Here is a 22,104-nt window from a genome sequence, read left to right as displayed (position 1 = left end):
ATCCTCTTTGGGAGGACCCCCCTCCTCCTTAATCTAACATATAGAAGGGGATCTCAGAGAAGGAGGAAACTTATCAATAGCTCAGCAAATGATAAGCTTAGGAAAAAGCCTACAAAACCTTCATCACTGGGTCTAAGAAAAGGGCCCCATTAGATTCAGCAGCTCCATACACTTGTGCAAGCCAGGAGATGCAGTCTGGGTCAAAGACTGGAAATCAGCTCCACTAACCCCTTGATGTTGAGGACTCTATCTTGTCATTTTATATGACCCCAGTGCAGTTAAAGTAGCTGAAATTACCCCCTGGGTACATCATAGCTGGGTCAAGTGAGCTGTTCCAGAATCCTGGGCTTGTATTCCAGATACCCACAACTTAACCAAATTCATCTTGTGAAAGAACAAAACACCAAGCCCTGCTCCAGTCACACCCTGGAAGCTGACTGGTCCATGCATGGCCAAAGGGTGAGGACAGAACACCGAACTCTGCTCCAATCACACCCCAGAAGCTGATTGGTTTACACATAGCCAAAGAATAGCAATCTGGTTTAATCCTGTTACAATACCCCTTCGGTTATTTTCCCTACTCCTAATCCTGACCTTCCCCTGGTCCCAGGTCAGCACCACAGAGTGTAAGCCATGTAGCCAAGATGTGCAAACGGGGGCCCATATCAATACTACATTAATATATCATAGCCATGACACCTGCAAGGACCATATAATCACCTGCCAGTTTCAAGGAATCTCCTATAGTGTCTGTAACATATCGGCCAAATAACCTGCTATGACCCCAAGCCCCCAACAGTCTCCCATAAATGGGAAATAAGTGTTTAATAAAAATGGGGAGCTACTTAACCCCACCCCATCACTAGCTGGAAGCAACAAGTGTCCCTCCTTTTGATGCATGTCAAGTTATAGATTCCGGGATACCATGGAACACCAAATGTGGAGGGCTCAGCTTGGAGCAGAAATATACTCATATACTCAACAATAAATATATGTGTGCTCCAGAATTGAAAAGTGCAGCCTGAGGAGGGGTCTTCTGGTGCATACTATTGTCCCTACTGTTCCTGTGTCACCTGGGCCACCTGGAACACAGACACCACTAAACAAACAGCTGTCCTTACCAAAGGAATGGCCCCGGTTAACTGTCCATGCAGTCAATGTAATCCCTTAACTCTCATCATCCTTAGCCCTGAATCCTGGCAGACTTAAGAGTCCAAATGGACCTCTGCATTGACAAAGCCTATATCTGGGTTGGGTATTGGGGACATCCATTCACAAGTAAAGTCCACTCTGTGTTCCACTTCTTCTATGAAGAAATGGAAAAGCCCTTTTCCATTCTGCAAGCAGCAAAAAACCTCTTTATAAAGCTAGCTGAAGTAGTAGGGGCAGCCTTAAATGTCTCCTCATGCTATGTATGTGGAGGTAATAATATGGGAGACAAATGGCCCTGGGAAAATAGAGAATACAGTTACAGCCAACTATATAATGAAATTGGCCTCCCAGCCATCCCCCAAGATAGTATGTGGCCCTTGCAAACTTCTGTCATAGGAAAACATTGTGCTTCAAGAGCATGCCTAAACTCCTCTATATCTGTTGGAAATCTAACATGTACAGGGGGAAAATTCCAAAATTACACCACCAATACAACAGAGCCTTGAGGAATATGGAATGAATCTGACCTCATTCTCATAAACTGTACTTTCCCCAAATTAATCACAGTGTGGACCTCCACCACAAAAGGCCCTTTTACTGCCCCAAGTGGTCTGTACTGATTTTGTGGAAAGGTCACATTCTGAGAACTTTTCTGAAACTGGTGTGGTACTTGTATGCTCGGTACATAAAACCCTCCTTCTTCCTCATTCCCTTAGCAGAAGGGAAAGAGCTAAGCCAACCAGTGTATCAAAACATAAGAGAAAAAAGGGCTCTCATTACCTGGAGAGGTGAAGAATGGCTCCCTGAGCATATAGTCCAGTACTATGGGCCAGCAACTTTGGCAGAGGAAGGCATGTGGGGTTCCTGGACCCCTATTTATATGCTAAACTGAATCAACCTCTTACAAGCTGTGGTAGAAATAAAAACTAATGAAACTGCCCATGCTCTAAACTTACTAGCCAAACAGCAAACTAAATTCAGAAGTGCTATCTATCAAAACCATCTTGCCCTAGACTATCTCCTGGCAGCTGAAGGGGGAGTTTATGGAAAATTCAATCTCTCTAATTGCCGCCTTGAACTAGACAGCACTGAAAAGGTTATTGAAGAAATTACAAGCAAAATGGTAAAAGTTGCTCATGTTCCAGTGCAGACCTGGAATGGTTGGAATTTAAGTAATCCCTTTGGAAACTGGCAGTCAATAGCAGACAATTTTAAGCTTCTAGTGGGAATAATTGCCTTTCTTATAGGAAGATGCACCATAATTTCTTGCTTCCTCTCTTTCATTGTAAACGGAATATGCATCCTAATAAATGGTATAGGAAAAACACAGAGAGCTGCCCATTTCATGGTTCTATATACATACCAGTCAGTCCAGAAAGACTCTAACAATAGTGATGCCAAAGCTTAATAACCTTAAGCATGCATCAAAGGGGGGAAGAAATATGGCCTGTGCATAAATTCAAACTTATTCTATATCCAAGTGTGCCTAGTTCTCTGGAAAGCCAACTAAGAGGTATAAACTCTATAGGCTTTGGATATTCAGGGAGGATACAAACTAAATGTGTTAATTCAAGCTTACCCAGAATGTGGGGGGTATGTGTTAAAGCGTACCTGGAGGCTATAACCTATCTGATACTCAGATAAAATGCTTGAAGAAACTAACAAAAAGGTCCTTTTGCATATAAGCACCATTTGTCTCCCCACTCCTATATCCTCTGTGTAAAAGGAACCCAAAAATCCTACTCAGGGCTTGGCTTTTATTAGGACAGGAGTCCGTTGAGTCCAGCCAGTCATAATAAATCTTCCTTCTCAGCTTCTTGTGTCCTGGCCTTCAATATCGCATACACCTGACTTCTCTCTGCTACAACAAGGGGAGTTGGAATTTTTATGGTTTTCACCTGCTGGCCTAGTTAGTTGCCTGTCTCTGTTCCCTCCATTTCCAAGTTTCTCTCTCCTGGGGCAGCTGAGAGGGCAGATACCTCTCTCCCCTCTCCCCAGGGCCACCTTGATGCTGGATGGCATCCTCCTTGAGACTCAAAGCAGGCTCAAGTGTCCAAACCCATGGAAAGGAAACCACTCCCCACCTCACACCAGAAACCTCCTCCTCCCAGAGAATGCTCCCTCCCACTCCCTGACTGGTGAGAGTCAGGGGGTCCACAGAAGCTATCCTCCCTGAGGATGGGACCAAGGTGCCTGCCACTTCCAGCCACAGCAGCAAGCAACCCATGGCTTTCCTTTGGGTTCTCCATCTCCTTATCCAGTTCTCTCTGGATTGATGTCCTGAAGTCTCCTACTATATGGTTTCCCAAAACAGCTCACTTGGGTAGGATATTGCCCTTTCTCAGCCATTTTTTTGCAAGAGAGCTATGGAGTGCACACCCACAATGATGCCATCCTGTTGCATCTCTCCCCCCCCCTTTTTAATTTTAATCTTGGTGTTAGACATTTCCTTTACTAGTAACAGGGTGGGAATAGAGAGACAGAGAGAGAATGAGAGAATGAGGAATTTATCTGTCCTAGGAATCGTTCCTTTCTGTTCTCCTGAAGCCTGCTAGACTTTTTTTTCTTTCCCTGTCAACTCTGTGACTGGTCTGATGCAGGCACAGCCAAAGCTATTCAGTAGGAAGTTTAGCACCTCTATTTTTAACAAAGTGGAGGGTTAACAGTCCCCTTCCTTCTTTGCCTCTGTATCAAATATCCTCCCAGACTAAGAGCCCAGAAACATATGGGAGTGATCTGAGTAAACTCAGCCATGAATTTGACAGAGATGGCATCTGAAGTAATTTGGGTCCAAAAGAGCTCTCATTCTGTCAGCTATTGTGATCCTGCCATTCCCCCCTTAGTATTAATCATCTTTTTAATTATCTTTTTATCTGGGTTTTAATTAGCTACTTCTTTTGATCTCCTCGAAGGACGTTTTTCACCCACTTACAGAGAATTAATAAAACTTAGACATAATTCTCTCATGTCTGTAATTTCCTGGGCACTTCTTGGGCACTTGGGCCATGGATCTATCTCATGGAACTGGTACTCACCAGGAATTTATATCATCATTCATCAAAATTTGCTGCCTGCAACTTTATCTATTTTTACATTGAGGTCCTGAAGGGAAAATTGAGGAGAACATACCTGAGCATTTTTGCAACCTGAACCCAAGCCTTCACCACATCAACAGAATCTATCTACCTATAGGGTGGTCTGAAAATTGGGTTCTCAAAATTAATCCATTCCTCTGGATATGAACCCATTGTAAGTAGGACCTATTAATGAGGTTCCTTCAGTTAAAGTGTGGTCCATATAGTTTTGGTCATTTAGAATGGGTCTTAAGTCTTTTATTCTGGAGTCCACTATCAACAGAATGAATTCAGAGAAAGAGAAAAAGAATGAGAAAGAGAAAGCCAGGGGATCAAGAAGCTGAAAGTGGAGAAGCAGGAATATGGCAGGTTTATGGGGGCACTCGTCAGCTCTCTTGCAAGAAATGGCTGCGAAGGGACAAAACCCTGAGTGAGCTGTTTTGGGAACCCACAGAGCAAGAGCCTTCAGGTCATAGAATAAAAGGAACTGGACAAAGAGACAAAAAGCCCAAGGGAAAACCATGAATTTCTCACCCTGCTGTCTGGAAACAGCAGGCAGCTAAGCCCCACCCTCAAGTCAAAATGCCACTTTGAACCCACAGATGCTCACCAGTGACCAAGCAGAGGGAGCATTCTCCGGAGGAAGAGGGTTCTGAGGAAGGGTGAAGAGAGGTACCTTTCGGTGGATTTGGTTACCTGGATCTCCTTTGAACTTTAGGGAGCATACCAGCTGGCAAGAGGTGGCCCCGGGAAAGGGGAGAGGTGAATCTGCTTAGGCAGCCTGTTTTACCTAGTAGACCTGGAAGACAGGAACTTGGGCAAGAAGAGGATGAGGTCAGGCAAATGAGGTCTGGTGCTGAGCATTTTCAAAATTCCAATTCCCCTAAGGGAGGTGGGCAGTAGGAAGTGCTTAATAACCTTCCAGGGGCCTTTTTAGGGTCCCCTGGGAGAAGGGGGAGGTCTGGAAGAGGGTTGAGATTTATTTCTCTGTGGTGAGTTCAGAGGCCAGGGTCACATTTGAATTTCAGAAGGGAAGTTAATCTGACCAGGAGAGGTGTGGGGGGATCCAATATCACAGGCTATGGCATCTTGCTGCCCTGGAACAGAAAGCAGTAAGAATAGAAAGGGGGCAGGGACAGACAGGCTCCTAATCAGCACGAATCTACCAAACTGCAAAAAGTCAAATCTGCCCTAGAGAAAGTGACTGGATAGCTCTGCTTTGAATATAAGAGGTCCCTGGTTTGATTCCCAGCTCTCCTTAGAGTAGTGATCCACTGGGTTATCAAACACCCAACTGATACTTCAGGGCAGGGAACACATAAACATTATTTTTATATTTGCTTCTCTTGGGTCTCTTATTTTTCTTTAAAAAATGTCCATTTTTAAAAATTTAACGTAGTTTACTTGCTAAAACCTGGTTCAAACATTGTAGAGTGCAGGGAGCAGGTTGACTGAATGATGAACACCGGCAGCCTGAGAAGTTCTTCAGGAGTCTAAGAGGAAAGGGATCTTTTCCTTAGTTTTTGCTTGATTGCTTGCTTGAATGTTTGTTTTTTGTGATTTCTTTATTTTAATCCCCTTTCTCCACCCCTCCACATTTTGTTGTTGTTGTTGTTGTTGCTGCTGCTGCTGGCTAGTTTCTTGTTTGCTGTGTTTCCCTCTTCCTTTGTTTCTCCCTTTTGTGTGTTCCAATTTTGTCTACCTACACTATTTTTTCCTTCCTTCATCTTCCTATATTCTGCTATTTTTGTTATTACATTCAACATCTTTTTGTCTAGTCTTCAATTTAAAAATATTTTTTTCTATCTCCTCTATTCTGTTTTCTTTTCTTTAACTTTTTTCATATTGTCTTTTCTTTTCTCTTTCCCTCTTTTCTTATAATTATGGCCTTTTAATTCTTTCTAGATATTTTTTCTATTCATTTTATTGTTGTTACCCCACTTTTTAAACTCTTATTCCTCTGTACTTCTTACATGAGTTAATTATTTATATTCCCAGGTCTTATACAGATCCTCTTCTACCTTGTACTATTTTTATTATCCTTTTACTCTTCTTACTCTTTCCCCTTCTCTGGCACTAATCTTTATTTTTCAAGGGAACATAGACAACAAAAAGGAAATAGAATAAGAGGAAGAAAGTGTCAAAGAGAAAACTTCCCACACACACAAAAACAGCAAATAAATAAAACCCTAGATTAGAGAAATAAAATACTCAGTTGAATAAACCCATTAAGATAAAGAGATGCCTAAACACCAACAAAAAATTATAAACCATACTAAGAAAAAAGAAGACAAGGCCCATTCCAATTAACAAACTAAAAACCTGGATTAGATGCATAACATGGAACAACTAATCAGAGCACACTTAATGAAGGAAGAGATTAAAGATATTAAGAAAAAACCAGGAGAATATAATGAAGAAATTGTAAACATACATAAAAAGAAAAAGAATATGATGGTGATGAAAGGCACAATCCAAAAAATAAAAAATATACTGGAAACAGATAACATCAGATTTGAACAGGCAGAAGAAAGAATTAGCAGTGTGGAAGATAGTGCATCTGAAATCAAGCAGATAGTAGAACAGATAGAAAAAAAGATAGGAAAAACCCAGCAGGGACTTAGGGATCTGAATGACAATACAAACCAAAAACATAGGCATTATATGAATCCCGAGGGAGAAAAGTAGGGACAGGGGACAGGAAGGAATAGCTGAAAACTTCCCAATCCTACTGAGGAAGAAGGATGTACAAGTCCAGGAAGCACAGTACACCCCAAACAGTATAATTCCCAACAAGTCTACTCCAAGACATATACTTATTAAATTGTCTAATGCTCAAGACAGAGAAAGAATACCAAAAGCAGCAACAGAAAAGAGAACCATCACATACAAGGGAAGCACAATTAGATTAAACGGTGATCTTCATCCAAAACCATGGAGGCAAGCAGCTAGAGGTATGACATAATTAGGGTGCAAAAAGAAAAAATATAGCCAGCCAAGGATTCTCTATCCAGCAAAGCTAGCATTAAAAAATAATGGAGAATTCAAATATTCACAGATAAACAGAAATAAAGAGAGTATACAAATAAGAAACCTGCCCTTCAAGAAATATTAAAGGAAGTGCTACTGTTTGAGAGGAAAAAAACAGAAGAGAGAGATTTAGAGGAGATTGGAAAGAAAAAATAAATTAAAAAAGAGAAAAAAACAACATTTGACATATAAACCCAAAGAAAATATGGCTAATGTAAGTAAAGTAATTCCTTGAAATTAATAATACTGAATGTTAATGGATTGAACTCACCAGTCAAAAGATGCAGATTGGCAGAATGGATAAGGAAGTATGATCTATCAATATACTGTCTACATGAAATCCCCCCTAGACATAGGGCTTCCAGGATGCTGAAAGTGAATGCCTGCAAAACAATCTTACAAGAAAAAACAACCAAAAAGGACAGGAGTAGCTATACTAATGTTTGATGAAATAGAGTTAAATGCAAAACTATTTTAAGAGACAAAGGTGGACATTATATATTAGTAAAAGTGATAATCTTTCAAGAAGAAAGAACAATCATAAACATTTATACACCAATCCAAGGTCCCTCAAAATACATGAGGTAAACAGTGGAAAACCTAAGTGGAGAATAGATGCCTCTACAATTATAGCGAGAGACTCTAATACAACATTATCATCAATAGAGAAAACATATTGACAGTCAATAAAGAAACAAAGACTTTGAGTAATATATTAGAGGATCTGTACCTAATAGACATATACAGAACACTACACCCAAATACAGCATGATATATTTTCTTCTCGAGGGCATAAGGATCGATCATTCTCTAAGATAAACAACATGCTAGGCCACAGTAAAACCATCAATCAATTGAGAAAGACTGAAATTCTACAAAGTAATTTCTCTGACCCAAGGGAATGAAACTGGAAATAGTAAAGGCCAGAGAACAAAATGAGGCACAAAGATATGAAAGGCAAACCACACACTCTTAGATAAACTGTGGGTCAAGGAGGAAATTGCAATAGAAATCAGTAACTACCTTGAAACAAATGAAAATGAAAACACAACATATCAAAATCTATTGGATGCACCAAAAGCTGTACTGAGAGGGCAATTCATAGACATAAATGCATATATCAAAAAAGAAGAAAAATCTAAATCAAAGACCTAATGCATACCAGAGAAATTAAAAAAAAGAACAACAAACTATGCACAAAGGAGTAGAAATAAGGAAATAACAAACAATAGAGCAGAACCAAATAAAACAGAAAAAAGGGACTAGAAAAAACAAACAAAACCAAAAAGCTGCTTCTTAGAGATCAATAAGATTGACAAACCCTTAGCTAGACAAAAGCAAAAAAGAGGAAGACATAAATACACAAAATAAGAAATGAGAAAGAAGCTATTACCACTGACCCCACAGAAATAAAGAGTATCATAACAGAAATACTTTGAAAAATTATTTGCCAAAAAGAAGGCTAATTTAAAGGAAATTGACAAATCCTAGAAACACAAAGCAGCCTACACTGATGAAAGAAGAAATTGATGAACTCACCAGACCAATCACAAATAATGAAATTGAAACAATTATCAAAAACCTCCCAAATGAGAAACAGATGTGGCTCAAGCAGTTGGGCTCCCTTTACCATAAAGGAGGTCCAGGGTTTGATGTGCAGGACACAGAGAGCAGACAACTGGGGGGTGGGGGGAGAGAAGTAAATGAATGAATGAATGAATGAATGAATGAATGAATATAAAACCTCCCAACTAAGAAGAGGCAAGGACCAAAGGGTTTCGCAGGTGAAATCCACCAAACATTCCAGAAAGAACTAACACCAATCCTGCTTAAACTCTTCCAAAAAAATTGTTGAAGGAACATTACCTAACTCATTCTATGATGTCAAATTTACCCTAATACCAAAGCCAAACAAAGACACCACCAGAACAGAAAATTATAGACCAATCTCTCTAATGACTCTAGATGTTAAAATCTGCAACAAAATACTTGCTAATCATATTCAACAACACATCAAATGAATTATACACCATGACCAAGTGGTTATATCCTTGATATGCAAGGATGGTTCAACATAAGAAAATCAATCAATGTAATATACCACTTTTTTCAAAAAGAAAAAAAGTCACAAACTCATCTCTATGATGCAGACAAAGCAGTTGACAAAGTACAGCATCGTTTCCTGATAAAAACACTGAAAAGTATAGGAATAGAAGGAAATTATCTCAACATGATAATGGATATATATGAAAATCCCACAGCTAACATCATATACAATGGTGAAATCCTAAAAGCTTTTCCTCTAGATTGGGAGCAAGACAAGGATGCCCACTCTCACCACTCCTATCTATCATTGTGTTAGAAGTACTTCTTTGAATATTTATGCAAGAAAAGGATATAAAAGGCATCCAAATTGGGAAGGAAGAAGTCAAAATTTCACTATTAGCAGATGACATGATCCTGTACATAGAAAGCCCCGAGAAATCTACATCAAAGCTTCTGGAGCTTATAAGTGAGTTCAGGAAAGTCACAGGTTTTAAGATCAATAGACAAAAATCAGTAACATTTCTGTACAACAATAATGAGCAATCTGAGGAGGAAATCAATTTAAAAATCCCATTTGACCAAAGGTGTAATTGACTTATGCACAGAAAACTACACAATACTGTTAAAGGAAATCAAAGAAGACTTACATAAATGGAGGAATATTCCCTGTTCATGGATGGGAAGACTAAACACCATTAAGATATCTATCCTACACAAACTGATCTACATGTTTAATGCAATTACATTAAAAATCAACACAGCAATTTTTACCAAATTGAAAAAACCAGTTATGAAATTATTCAAAAGGGCAAGAGGCCTTGAATAGCCAAAGACATAATTTTAAAAAATGCAAATGGAGGAATCACACTATCTGATTTTAAATCATACTACAAAGTTACAGTTGTCAAAACTGCATGATATTGGTACAAGAGTAGACATACTGACCAATGGAACCGAATTGAGAGTTCTGAAATAGATCCTTGTATATATAGTCATTTGATATTCCAAATAGCCACCAAGCCCACTTAACTGGAAAAGAACAGCCTCTTCAAGAAATGGTGCTTGGAGAACTGGATATCAATATCCAAAAGAATGAGAGAGGAACACCATTGCACACCTTACACACCTTACTTTTGAAATACTCAATATTGATAAAAAATCTAAATATAAGAGCCAAGACCATTAAAGACCTTGGATGATAATGTAGGGAAGCATCTATAGGGCTTTGCAGTAGAAAATGGTTTCATGAACTTCACACTGAAAGCATGAGCAGTAAAAGAAAAAATAGAGAAATGGGACCACCTCAAAATTAAAACCTTTTGCACCTCAAAGGAGTTCGTCAAGAAAGTGAAAAGACAGCCTACCCAATGAGAGAACATATGTGGTAACCAAATATCTGATAGGAGACTAGTTTTCAGCATATACAAAGAAATCCTATATCTCAAAAATAAAAAGACAAACATGCCATTTTAAAAATGGGCAAGTGATTTGAACAGACACTTCTCCAAAGAAGAAATAAAAATGGCTAAAAAGCACATGAAATGATGCATATCATCACTAGCTATTAGGGGATGTTAATCAAAACTACAATGAAATATCATCTTCTACCCATTAAACTGGCAGCCATTAATAAAACAGAGGGCTACAAGTGTTGGAGAGCATGTGGAGGAAAGGGAACACTTATCCACTGCAATTGGGAATGTAGAAATTTCCAGCCATTGTGGAGGACAGTTGAGTAGTTCCTCAAAAAAGTAACTGTAGATCTGCCATATAATCCAGCAATTCCATGGCTGGATATATACCCAGAAGAATTGAAAGCAAGGACACAAAAAGATGCATGCACACCAATGTTCATTGCAGCATTATCCACTATTGCCAAAAGTTGGAATCAACCCAAATGCCCATTAAGATGTGAATGGAAAAACTAAATTTGGCATATTCATACAATGGGATATTACTTAGCTCTAAGAAGGAATACAATACTAATACACGGGATAATATGGATGAATCTTGAGGATCTTATGCTGAGTAAAGTATGCCAGGCATTGAAGCACAAATGCTACATAACCTCACTGATATGAGTTAAGGAAATTGAACAGACTCAGAGAGCTAGAGTCTGGAATATAGGTTTACAGGAACTAGAAAAGGAGGTTGTGAACCAATGCCCGAATGGGTGAAATCTATGATAAGCTGTAAGTGAGTAGTTATACAGTGAAGGGATATGATAGGGGTGTAGTGATATTAGGTTGGGTGGTGCATGTGACAGGGGGGCACATTAGGGAGGTTTGGTTGGAAGGTCCATGGAACTGGGGTAGAGTTGTGGGAGGGAGCAAGTGAACACTGGGAATTGGTGGGTATGTGGTTGAAACTTCAGTGTAACATCCTTTAGCATTATTTTAAATACAAGTCTGTTGGTGATGAATTCTCTCAAGTCCTGACCATTTGAAAGTGCCTTTATTTCATTCTTGTTCTGAAGAATATTTTTGCTCAGTAAGGAATTTTTGGATAGCAGTTTTCTTTATTTTAAATTTCATTCCTTTCAATATATCTTTCTATTGTCTCCTTTCTTCCACTAGTTTTGATGAGAACTCATCCATGGCTAGTGTCCCCCTCCCTACGTAAAGTTCTCTGACTATTTTTAACTAAATGATGGTGGTTTCATTTTGTATGTCTTGCTCTTATCTCTAATTCAATGTTTTTCATTTTATTGGGGAAATATTTGAACATGATATCCTTTATGTATTTGTCCTACCACCTTATCTTTCTTTTCTCCTTCTGTGATTCCAGTTACGTGGACTTGAGAAAGCTTGATATTATACCTCAAATTGCTGATGTCCTGTTCCGTTTTATATAACATAATCTATTAGTTGCTTCTCTTTAATTTTCAGATTGAATTTTTTTGTTACTTAGTCTTTCTTCTCACATTTACAATGCATTTTTAAGTCCAAGAATTCAGTTTTTTATTTCAATTATTGTACTTTACATGTTTAGAATTTATTATTAGTTTACTCATTTAGTTTATATTCTCTTCTGAATCTCCCTATTAATCCCTAATTTAGACCAAATGGTAATTTAAAAATAGACCCAAATTCTTTGAAACTGTACCCATTGAAATTTGGCTTCCATTTCTTCTTTTCTTGATTTGGGGCTTGCATATAAATGTTTTGAACAATAATTTATGGCAGAAGTAAAACTAGCTGTTAGGAGGACCTACAACTTCTAAATTATTTTCATGGAGGCTTGAAGCACCATTTAAGAAGTTCAACTACTGTGCTGTAAAATCCACATGGAGAGTTCCTGAGACAGTGTGAAGTAGGAAAGAGCATCAGCTGAACCCGACCTTTAAAATAGCCCCACCTGGGCACCAGCCACGTGCATACGATCACCTGTGACCTCTAGAGTGGACAAGTCATAATCTGATCACAACTGAGTGACTCCACTTGATATCAGATGGAATAGAAGCATTGACTAGCCTTGACCTGCTCACATTACTGACCTAAAATGTGCCTGTAATAAAAATCACTGTTCTTTAAAGCCCTTTAGAGTAGCATGATGTATAGGATAGATAACCAGAACAAAACTTAATACTGGACTGGGGTGATGCTCTAACAAAAAAACGAGTTCCTGGCCTGGACTTTGGAATCAGGGTTTAGGAAGAGGGTGGAACAGCATTATGGACACAGTTAGTGATAATCTTTAGGGAAGAAAAGTAACTGAAGAAGGTCACCTGTGGCACATACTGGCAGAACAGTTAGTGAAATTTTACCCATGGTAACATGGAAATTAGGAATGGTATCCAGTGTTGTCAGATGTAGGAAAGGAGATTTCCTGGCAAAATACTGAACTTTCCAACTAACTTTTCTTATTGCCTATAACAGAAGAAGAACAGAGCACTGAAGGAAGAAATGTTCAATTTTTTTCCAAGTAGAATTAATATTTATTATAAAGGAGTCAGGATTTTACAAAATAGAAAATTTAAATTCTCACCGCTTGTCTCTCCTGGGAAAATACATTAGTCAAAGTAAGAAATGGCATCAGAAACTTCCACTGAAATATGCCCTGAGGTAAAAATGTCAAGTATGTGGTTTTATACTTTGTTGAAATTAAAGAATGTGCTTACTAAGACTTACTAAATCTTAAGGCTGTGATTCCACAGTCTTTTGAAAAGATAAAACTCATTTAAGTATTTTTAAGGCTTTGTTCACATTAACTTGACTTTCACTCCAAGGAAGGAAAGAGGTTGTCTCAGAATAATATTTGTGTGTTTCTTTTATCGAATGTCATAGCTTGAAACACTGTGCAATTTGAAACACAGAAAACCCACAATGTTTTTAAAGGTATTTTGTGAGCATTTACTAAAACCATCAAGGGTCATTCCAATTAAAAGGAGGCCTATGGTACCCAGACAGCCATGGGCGGGAAGAAGCATCAAAGGATGACTCAGTCACAAACAGGTGCCACTCATTATGGAAACTGAAGACTGACTCTGATGACAGAAGCCCTGCTCAAGGGAAACTTCTAGGAATGCTTGTTATTACCAAATTTGTTCTAATTTAGTTACTTTGGTTTTCTTTATATTTGATTATCATTGACTTTCCTGGACTACAGTTAAAATAATGAAAGGCAAATAATGTGTTTGATACCATTTTTCCACACACTACAAGCAATTATTATGAATCGCATGCTTCCTTATGTCTAAAATGATCCTGAAATCTGAAAACTAAAAGTTTATGTAAACAATGGAGCAGAAAAACTTTTTTTCTCTAATTTTTGCATCTAATTTTTTCACATGTTAGTGATATATACAGAATTAGACAAAGGATTGTTTAAAGTATGAGTTTACAGGGGTCTCTCAATTTAGATCAAAATCATCTTGGCTCATTTGTGATTAGAGACTGCTGTCAAACAGAACATTAATTCCCACATGACCATAAAAGAGGATGTGATGGTGGAGGTCCAAGGCTATATTGAAAGGAATACTCCAACATTTTTCTTCCCTGGAAAGTATTCCTGTACCAGCCACACCCGTGGACTCTATAAAATTGGTTGTGTAGGTTGTTTCTTTGTGCTTATTTGTGTCACCCCATGTCCATCAATCTTTTTATCCTAAAGTATAAAACCAAAAACTCATATTTAATGAAGCCCCCAGTTTCAAATACAGTTTTGTGAAATCATATTCACTGCTACCACAAAATGGCAATTATGGAAATTTGAAAGATGTTCTTTTGTGATGATTAATTTTTAAAATCTCTCTCTCATCTGTCGTCTCTCTTTTTATCATCAAATATTTCCTTTATGTGAATGCACTTCGCAGCACTTTGAGTGAAATGGGCACATTCCCTGTGCCCAGTTCTTTTTAATTCAATCCTCACTGCAACCTTATTGGGTAAATAAATGTGTTCCACTCAAAAATGAGAAAAGGAAACTCTTAAATGCTAAGTAACTTAAATAAATTCCTACAGCTGATTCCAAAGACCATTTATTTTTTCTATACCACAGATGAATTAAAATGATGGATTGTGGAAGGAAAATATGAAGAGTAAGTTTCCTGTTATCATCTTTTGGCTGATTGAATGAATACCCACAAGTACCTTTTATGCTAGGTAAACATGAAAACCTCACAATGATAGAGAAAAATTGCTAATTCTTCCTGAACACTTTAAGTTCACATTATTCTAAGGGCAGAGCATGCCACAGCTTCAAATTTTTTCATAATACAGCCTATGGTGTTTTTTTGTGTGTGTGGTTTTTTTAAAGATTTATTTCATTTATTGATTTCTCCTCATCCCCTCTTTGTTTGCACTTGCTATGTCTGTCCATCTTCCTTGTTTCTTTAGGAGACACTGAGAACTGAACCCAGAACCTCCATTGTGGGAGGGAGGTGCCTATTAACTGGAGCCACCTCTGTTCCTTGCTTTGTTGTGTCTCTGATTATGTTTTTTATGTTGTGAATCTTGTTGCATCATCTTATGGCATCAGCTTGCCATGCCTGACTGTCATGTCAGCTGGGTATCTTCTTTAGGAGGCCCTGGGAACTGAACCAGGGACCTCCCATGTGGTAGGTGGGAGACCAATGGCTTGAGCCACATCCACTGCCCATTTTCTTGTGTTTTTATTTATATATATGTGTGCATGCATGCAAGGCTTGTTGGTAGGTTTTTGACTAACTTTTGTCTATAGGTGTAAGATAATTGAAGAATAATACAGAAACAAGAATTTTGAGAATAAATCTTTTTTTAAATATACTTTTTAATTTAATTTAATTTTTAAAAGACATTTAGATTACTTAAATGTTACAAAAAAATATAGGGGATTCCCATATGCCCTGCTTCCTAGCCCTCCCATATTTTTCCACATCAGCAACATCCTTCATTAGCATGGTACATTTGTTGCAATTGATGAACACATCCTGGAGCATTGCCTCTAAGTGATTATAGTTTACATTGTAGTTTACACTATCTCCCACACACCCTTGCAAGTTATTACCTGATATACAATGGGCTGTATCTGTTATTGAAAGTTCATTCAGGATAATTCCCAAGTCCTGAAAATGCCCCCAAATTACTTTTCCCTCCCCTCAGAACCTCCAGTGGCCACTGCCTCCACATCCATGATAAAAGTTCTTCCTTGCTAGGATCACAAGTCTATAGTAGAACAACTGTAAGTCTACTCTAGTCCATTATCCATTCCCCAATCTTGAAGATTCTTTGATGGTGATGCCGCATACCACTTCTAATTGAGAGAGACCTTAGGTCCCATGGGGCAGATGGATGAGAGTTTCTTGCTTGCAGTTGCAGACTCTCTATGTTACTTGAGATGGTCATTGTCACTCATCTTGTTAGTTGTCTTGGGTGAATCCAATATATTGGAGAGTATATGTTGCAACTCTGTTGAGATTCAGGGCACAACTGGCACATGAACAGCCCAAAGATTTAAGTCTCTTGGACATACAACTAAGAATTCTAGTACTAACTATAGGTTCAAATAGAGGGGCAATGGAGCCACGTGTAGGGAAAACACAACTGAGTCCAACTCTATCACACTGGGGAGTGTAAATTCCAAAGTAGGTCCCACTGGCAGGGTGCCAATCTCCTGAGCTGTCTGCCCTACCTATGGTGCCTGGATGTCTCCAGAACCCACAGGAGCTCCACTATTTGAAGTAATATTTACTTTGGCAGTTTATGAGTTTCTGCTGAGATATGCATAAAAGTAACCTATGAAATGACCTCCTGATTCACTTTGAAGTTTCTTAACCATATAAAACCATTTGTCTTTACCCTTTCTCCCTTTTAGTCAAGGTCTTTTTCCAGTTGCATTGCTTGTTGGTGCTTAGTAGAAATCCCTTGGTACCAGGGAGACTGATCCCTGGCAGTCATGTCACACACTGGGGGGAAGGTAATTCACTTACACGCTGAATTTTGGCTTAGAAAGAGCCACATCTGAGCAACAAAGAGGCTTTCAGGGGGTAATGCTTAGGCACCTACAGTGCTATGTTAAGTTTCAGTTTCAGAGTAAAGATTCATAAGTACAGTCATCACAATCAAGGGCCTGTCCTTCACTAGTGTCTGTCCCTGTACTCAGGGAGCTCTTGCTGTCCCATTAGAGAATGTGGCAGAGCTCCGTGGGATGGAAATTTGATATTTCTTTGGTTATTGTGTGGATCTCCGCCCACTGTGACCATTTGAACACATGAGCATTTGAACACATTCATATTCATTATAGGTATGCCCCAGGTGAAGCTTCTCCCATGCATCTCCCCTCTCTGACACACCACACCAATGATCCTCCACTGTCAGAGGTATAACCCTTCAGTTATCCAAAATGTCTTCAAAATTGAAGCCAACAAACTAACTGAATACACTTAATAGGAAAATGATATAACAATGATGGTTTAAAAATATGAATAAAATAAAACTTTTAGAAAGTTTGAAATAATGAAAACAATTAAAAATTTAAAAATTTTTAACATTATCTCTATCATCACTCTAAGATCTGTTGTCCTGTATGTACAGTGACATTTGTTTCCATTTATTTGCCCAGAGTCAAATTTTCTTCATTTTGTGTGAAGCAGCTTTAGGTTACAGAAAAGTTATGTACAGAATATAGGTGAATCCCTTATACCCACCATGCACTACGTTTTCTCCTTTTTCTTATTAATTACATTTTACATGTGGATGGTACATTTGTTACAATTGATATACAAGTATTGGAAAAATGCTATTAATCGTGATCACTGATTTACATTGTGCTTTACATTTTGAACCGACACTTTTATAGATTTTGATAAGTTTGATGTGGTCTGTATCCATGCTTGCAAAATCGTGTAGTACAATTCCATCCCCCTCTTTACACCAGGTCATTATATGACATGGTGGAATCAAAGCCCTAAGCTTGATTTAATAAAGTAAAAATGAAACCTCTGAATTTAATACATCCAAAGGGATATCATGCCTAACAAACAGTAGTTTACAAACATAGTATCTCTTTTTGGAATTAATAAATAATATCAAACTGCCACACCTACATATTTAAGAAGCTATGTGTTCCTAAATGTATTATAATGTTAAATTTATTCATCAAAGCTTGAATTACTCTATTTAAGAATTTGTTTAGTAGACATTTATATCATTGAAAGAATAATTTTAATTGTTAAGTGCTATCAAAATCAGGAAGTATGTTTTTTTTAAATTATTTATTTATTTTTTAAAAATTACATTCAAAAAATATGAGGTCCCGTTCAACCCCCCCCCGCCCCCACCCCCTCTTCCCCCACAGCAACACTCTCTCCCATCATCGTGACACATCCATTGCACCTGGTAAGTACATCTCTGAGCATCACTGCACCCCTAGTCAATGGTCCACATCATAGCCCACACTCTCCCATGTTCCATCCAGTGGGCCCTGGGGGGATCTAGAATGTCCCGTAATTGTCCGTGAAGCACCACCCAGGACATCTCCTCGTCCCGAAAATGCCTCCACATCTCATCTCTTCCTCCCATTCCCCAAACCCAGCAGCCACCATGGCTACCCAGGACGTATGTTTTATTCTCAAGCAGGTAAAAACAGATTTTATACTCTCTGACATTACACACAACCAGATACATATAAAACACTAACTTTCTATACTTTGTTTCTGTGCATATTCAGGAATTGGTCAAAATACATTTTTTAAAAATAAGCCAAATATTTTGCCTCATATGTTTCAAAGACAGATGTAATCAATGTGCTTGTGGGTATATGCAGCTATATACAGCATGATTTTTAGAATGCTGAAATAATAAGTGCAGGAAGAAATTTCTAAAACAGCAACTGCCAAATGAAAGTTTAAGCAGTTATTGAATGATTATAATGTACCCATTAGAAATCATTTAGTAATTAATTGAAATTAAGGCCCAAAATTATTGAGACCACTTAAATACTGCATTACATTTGAGCTATCATCTCAAGATTATCCTGAGAGTGGGTGTAGCTCATGGATTTGAGCTCCAGCTTCCCATGTACAAGGTCCTGAGATCATTCCCCAGCACTTCATTTAGAAAAATTATGTAGACACTGCCTTTCACATGTGTGGTAGATTTAGTTGGAACTGGTGATCTAACTTACGTTATTCCAGTCCTTAGCCTTTAGCCCTTAGCCATACATTGTGGAAATGAAAAAGCCATCCCTACTATGTTTTTTCTGAATTTCTGATCCATGGTATATTTTAGCATGATAAAATGGTTTTATTTTATAATACTGAACATTGGTATTCTTTCTTATTGAACAATTGTTAGCAGAAACAACAGCACATTTCTTCATTCTGCCACTCTTCTCTATTCTACTTTAAATGATTTCTTTCTGAACTCACATATGATGCTGTCATCTACTCCTACTGGAGACTAGAGGGCTCCATGCCTTTAGTCTCTGTCTTCAGGCATATGTCACCCACAACGTTGTATTGAGTGAATTTTCTGAATCTCAAGTTTCATCAAGTTAAGTCCCTTCTTAAATTCCTTCAGTGAGTTCTCATTGTCCTCAAAAGAAAATTCAAACCTGCACTCTAATATAGGCATTTTTTAAAAGATTTATTTTTTATTTATTTGTACCCCCCCCCCCCAGCCAGTTGTCTACTCTCTGTGTCCATTTGCTGTGTGTTCTTCTGTGACCACTTCTATCCTTATCAGTGGCATCAGGAATCTGTGTTTCTTTTTTTGTTGAGTCATCTTTTTGTGTCAGCTCTCTGTATGTGTGCCCATTCTTGGGCAGGCTGCACTTTCTTTTGCACTGGGTGGCTCTCCTTATGGAACTCACTCCTTGCGCGTGGGGCTCCCCCATGTGGGGGACACCCCTGCATGGCAGGGCACTCCTTGTGCACCATCAGCACTGCACATGGTCCAGCTCCACATGGGTCAAGGAGGCCCGGGGGTATGAACTGTGGACTCTATGTACACTCTATCCATTGGGCCAAGTCTGCTTCCCTAATACAGGCATTTTGTAACATGATTCGAATCCATATTTCCAACCTATTCTCTCCCCATGCCATTCCCCAATCGAAAACAAAAACACCAAAAAAAAAAAAAAAAAAAAGTGTTGCCCCCCATCCAGCAACATGGCTCCTAGTTCAGAAAGAATGTGGATTTAAAGACTATATATTGAAATCACAAACCATGGCAATCCTGCTATTTTGCCTGAAAAAGGCATATGCCAAAATTTTTAGCTTTTTAAAGGTATATTACTCCTTTGCTTTTACACATGATATTGTTGTAATGTGTCTTCCCCTGATTTTCGCTCAAGATGCTAATATCGGTTTTTCCTTAAGAGTAGCATCCAGTGCCACATTCCCTTGAATGTATCCAACACTCACTCTTCTCACTGTCCTCAAATCCACTACTGATCCACTTTCTTCTTACAAGACAATCCAGCTTATTAGTAAAAAATACGTTTCATCCATCATGAGAGATCAACCTCATCTGCGAGAATACCTGCTATAAAGTTTTCATCACCTCCTTCATCCAAGTGTGAGTGCCTGGTGTGCTTCATAATATTTGAGGTTGTTATGCATCACACACCTTTGGTTCAACTTTGTCCTAATGTATTTAGAGTACAGTGCCTTCTCTCACTACCCCATCATTCCTCAGAGTGAATGGCTCCCACTCTACTTTCTCATGTATAACTTTAAGCATGCTCAAATCATTTCTATCATAAAAATCCTCTCCCTAACATGCATCTAATTAGATGAGATATTCCCCCATATCTCATCTAATTATCTCACAGAATATTTTTCAGAACACTGCCATAATCACTTTCTCACCTCCTATTAACTATTCAAGCACTTCTACCTGTTTTCAAATTCATCCCTCAGATCTCTCCATTCATCAGACTAATTTTCTAACCTGTAAGCCTGGTCACGTAATTTGAGTTCTTCAGATCCTATGGTAAAAATAGATGAAATTGAAGCCCACTCAAGGATGTAAAATACTTTTTGCCATATCGCTTCTCAAATTTATCATCACGTTTCTGCCGTGCTTTCTGTCATGTCCTCTTTGGTTGTTTGTTTATAAAACTTACTAATTCTGATATAACACCTCCTTGGTCCATAATATCCCCTGCTGATTGAAATGTCTGTCACAAAATTATTTTGCATGGTGAAGTTTTTTCTCAGTATTTAGGAAGTGTCTTCTTCAGGGGAATACTCTCATTTGATGTGGTACTAGGTAGTCTCCATTCATAACTCCACTGCATTCCTGGACACAGTGATAATGCCATTGGCTTTTTATTGTACCCTTTATATTACTTTGTCTTGAATATATTTTAGTCATCTCCTTCTTGAGGTTACTTCCAGTTAAAGCCTGCATCTGATTCATCTCCAGCAGGGGTTGGCAAACATTTTCTGTAAAGGAACAATTAGTAAACATTTTAAGCTTTGAGGTCACATAGTCTTCGTTGCAGCTACAAACTCTGACATGTTAGCACAAAAATAATCATAGACAATACATAAATAAATGAGTGTAATAAATAAAGTTCCAATAAAACTTTAACACAGATACTGAAATTTGAGTTTCTTACAGTTTTCAACAGTCATGAAAAATTATGCTTCCTTTTATTTTTTAACCCTTTAAAATATGAATATCAATTTAAATTCTCAGGTCATACAAAAACAAGCAATAAATTATATTTGGCCTGCTTACCTCTTTTCTATATAATTCCTACTCACAAAATACCTAGCTTCTTATAGGAACTTACAAATATCTGTTGAATGAATGAAGGAATGAAATGGGTCGATATAAGGTTAAAAAAAGTATTGATGAGTGTGTCTATCTTTGTGCCAATACCATGCCATTTTGACCACTATAACTTTGTTTTAAAGGCAGGTAGTGTGATTCCTTCTATTTCATTTTTCTTTTTCAATATGTCTTTGGTTATTTGGGGCTTCTTTTCCTTCCAAATAAATTTCATAGTTAGTTTTCCCAGTTTAGTAAAAAATTTTATTGGGATTGCATTAAATCTGTAGATCAGTTTGGGTAGGATAGACATCTTAATGATATTTAGTCTTCCTATCCATGAATAAGGAATATTCTTTCATTTATTTAAGTGTTCTTTGACTTCCTTTAACAGTGTTGTATAGTGTTCTTTTATAAGTCTTTTACATCTTTAGTTAAATTTATTCCTAGGTATTTGTGTTTTTTATTTACTATTGTAAATGGTATTTGTTTCTTGATTTCCTCCTTGGATTGCTCATTATTGGTGTACAGAAATGCTACTGATTTTTGTGCACTGATCTTATAACCTGCAACTTTACTGAACTCATTTATAAGTTCTAGGA

The 22,104-nt window shown here is 38.0% G+C and overlaps 1 protein-coding gene across 1 annotated transcript in view; it reads left to right on the top strand.

The window, feature by feature from the left end:
• Positions 1–22,104, top strand: part of LOC131279526 (endogenous retrovirus group K member 13-1 Env polyprotein-like) — a 133,758-nt gene that overhangs the window by 90,647 nt on the left and 21,007 nt on the right. The window lies entirely within an intron of this gene.

Source organism: Dasypus novemcinctus, chromosome 8 (assembly GCF_030445035.2).
Source record: "Dasypus novemcinctus isolate mDasNov1 chromosome 8, mDasNov1.1.hap2, whole genome shotgun sequence".
Classification (NCBI taxonomy): Eukaryota; Metazoa; Chordata; class Mammalia; order Cingulata; family Dasypodidae; genus Dasypus; species Dasypus novemcinctus.
The sequence above is the reverse complement of the archived record's forward strand: the minus strand, read 5'-3'. Positions and strand labels throughout refer to the sequence as shown.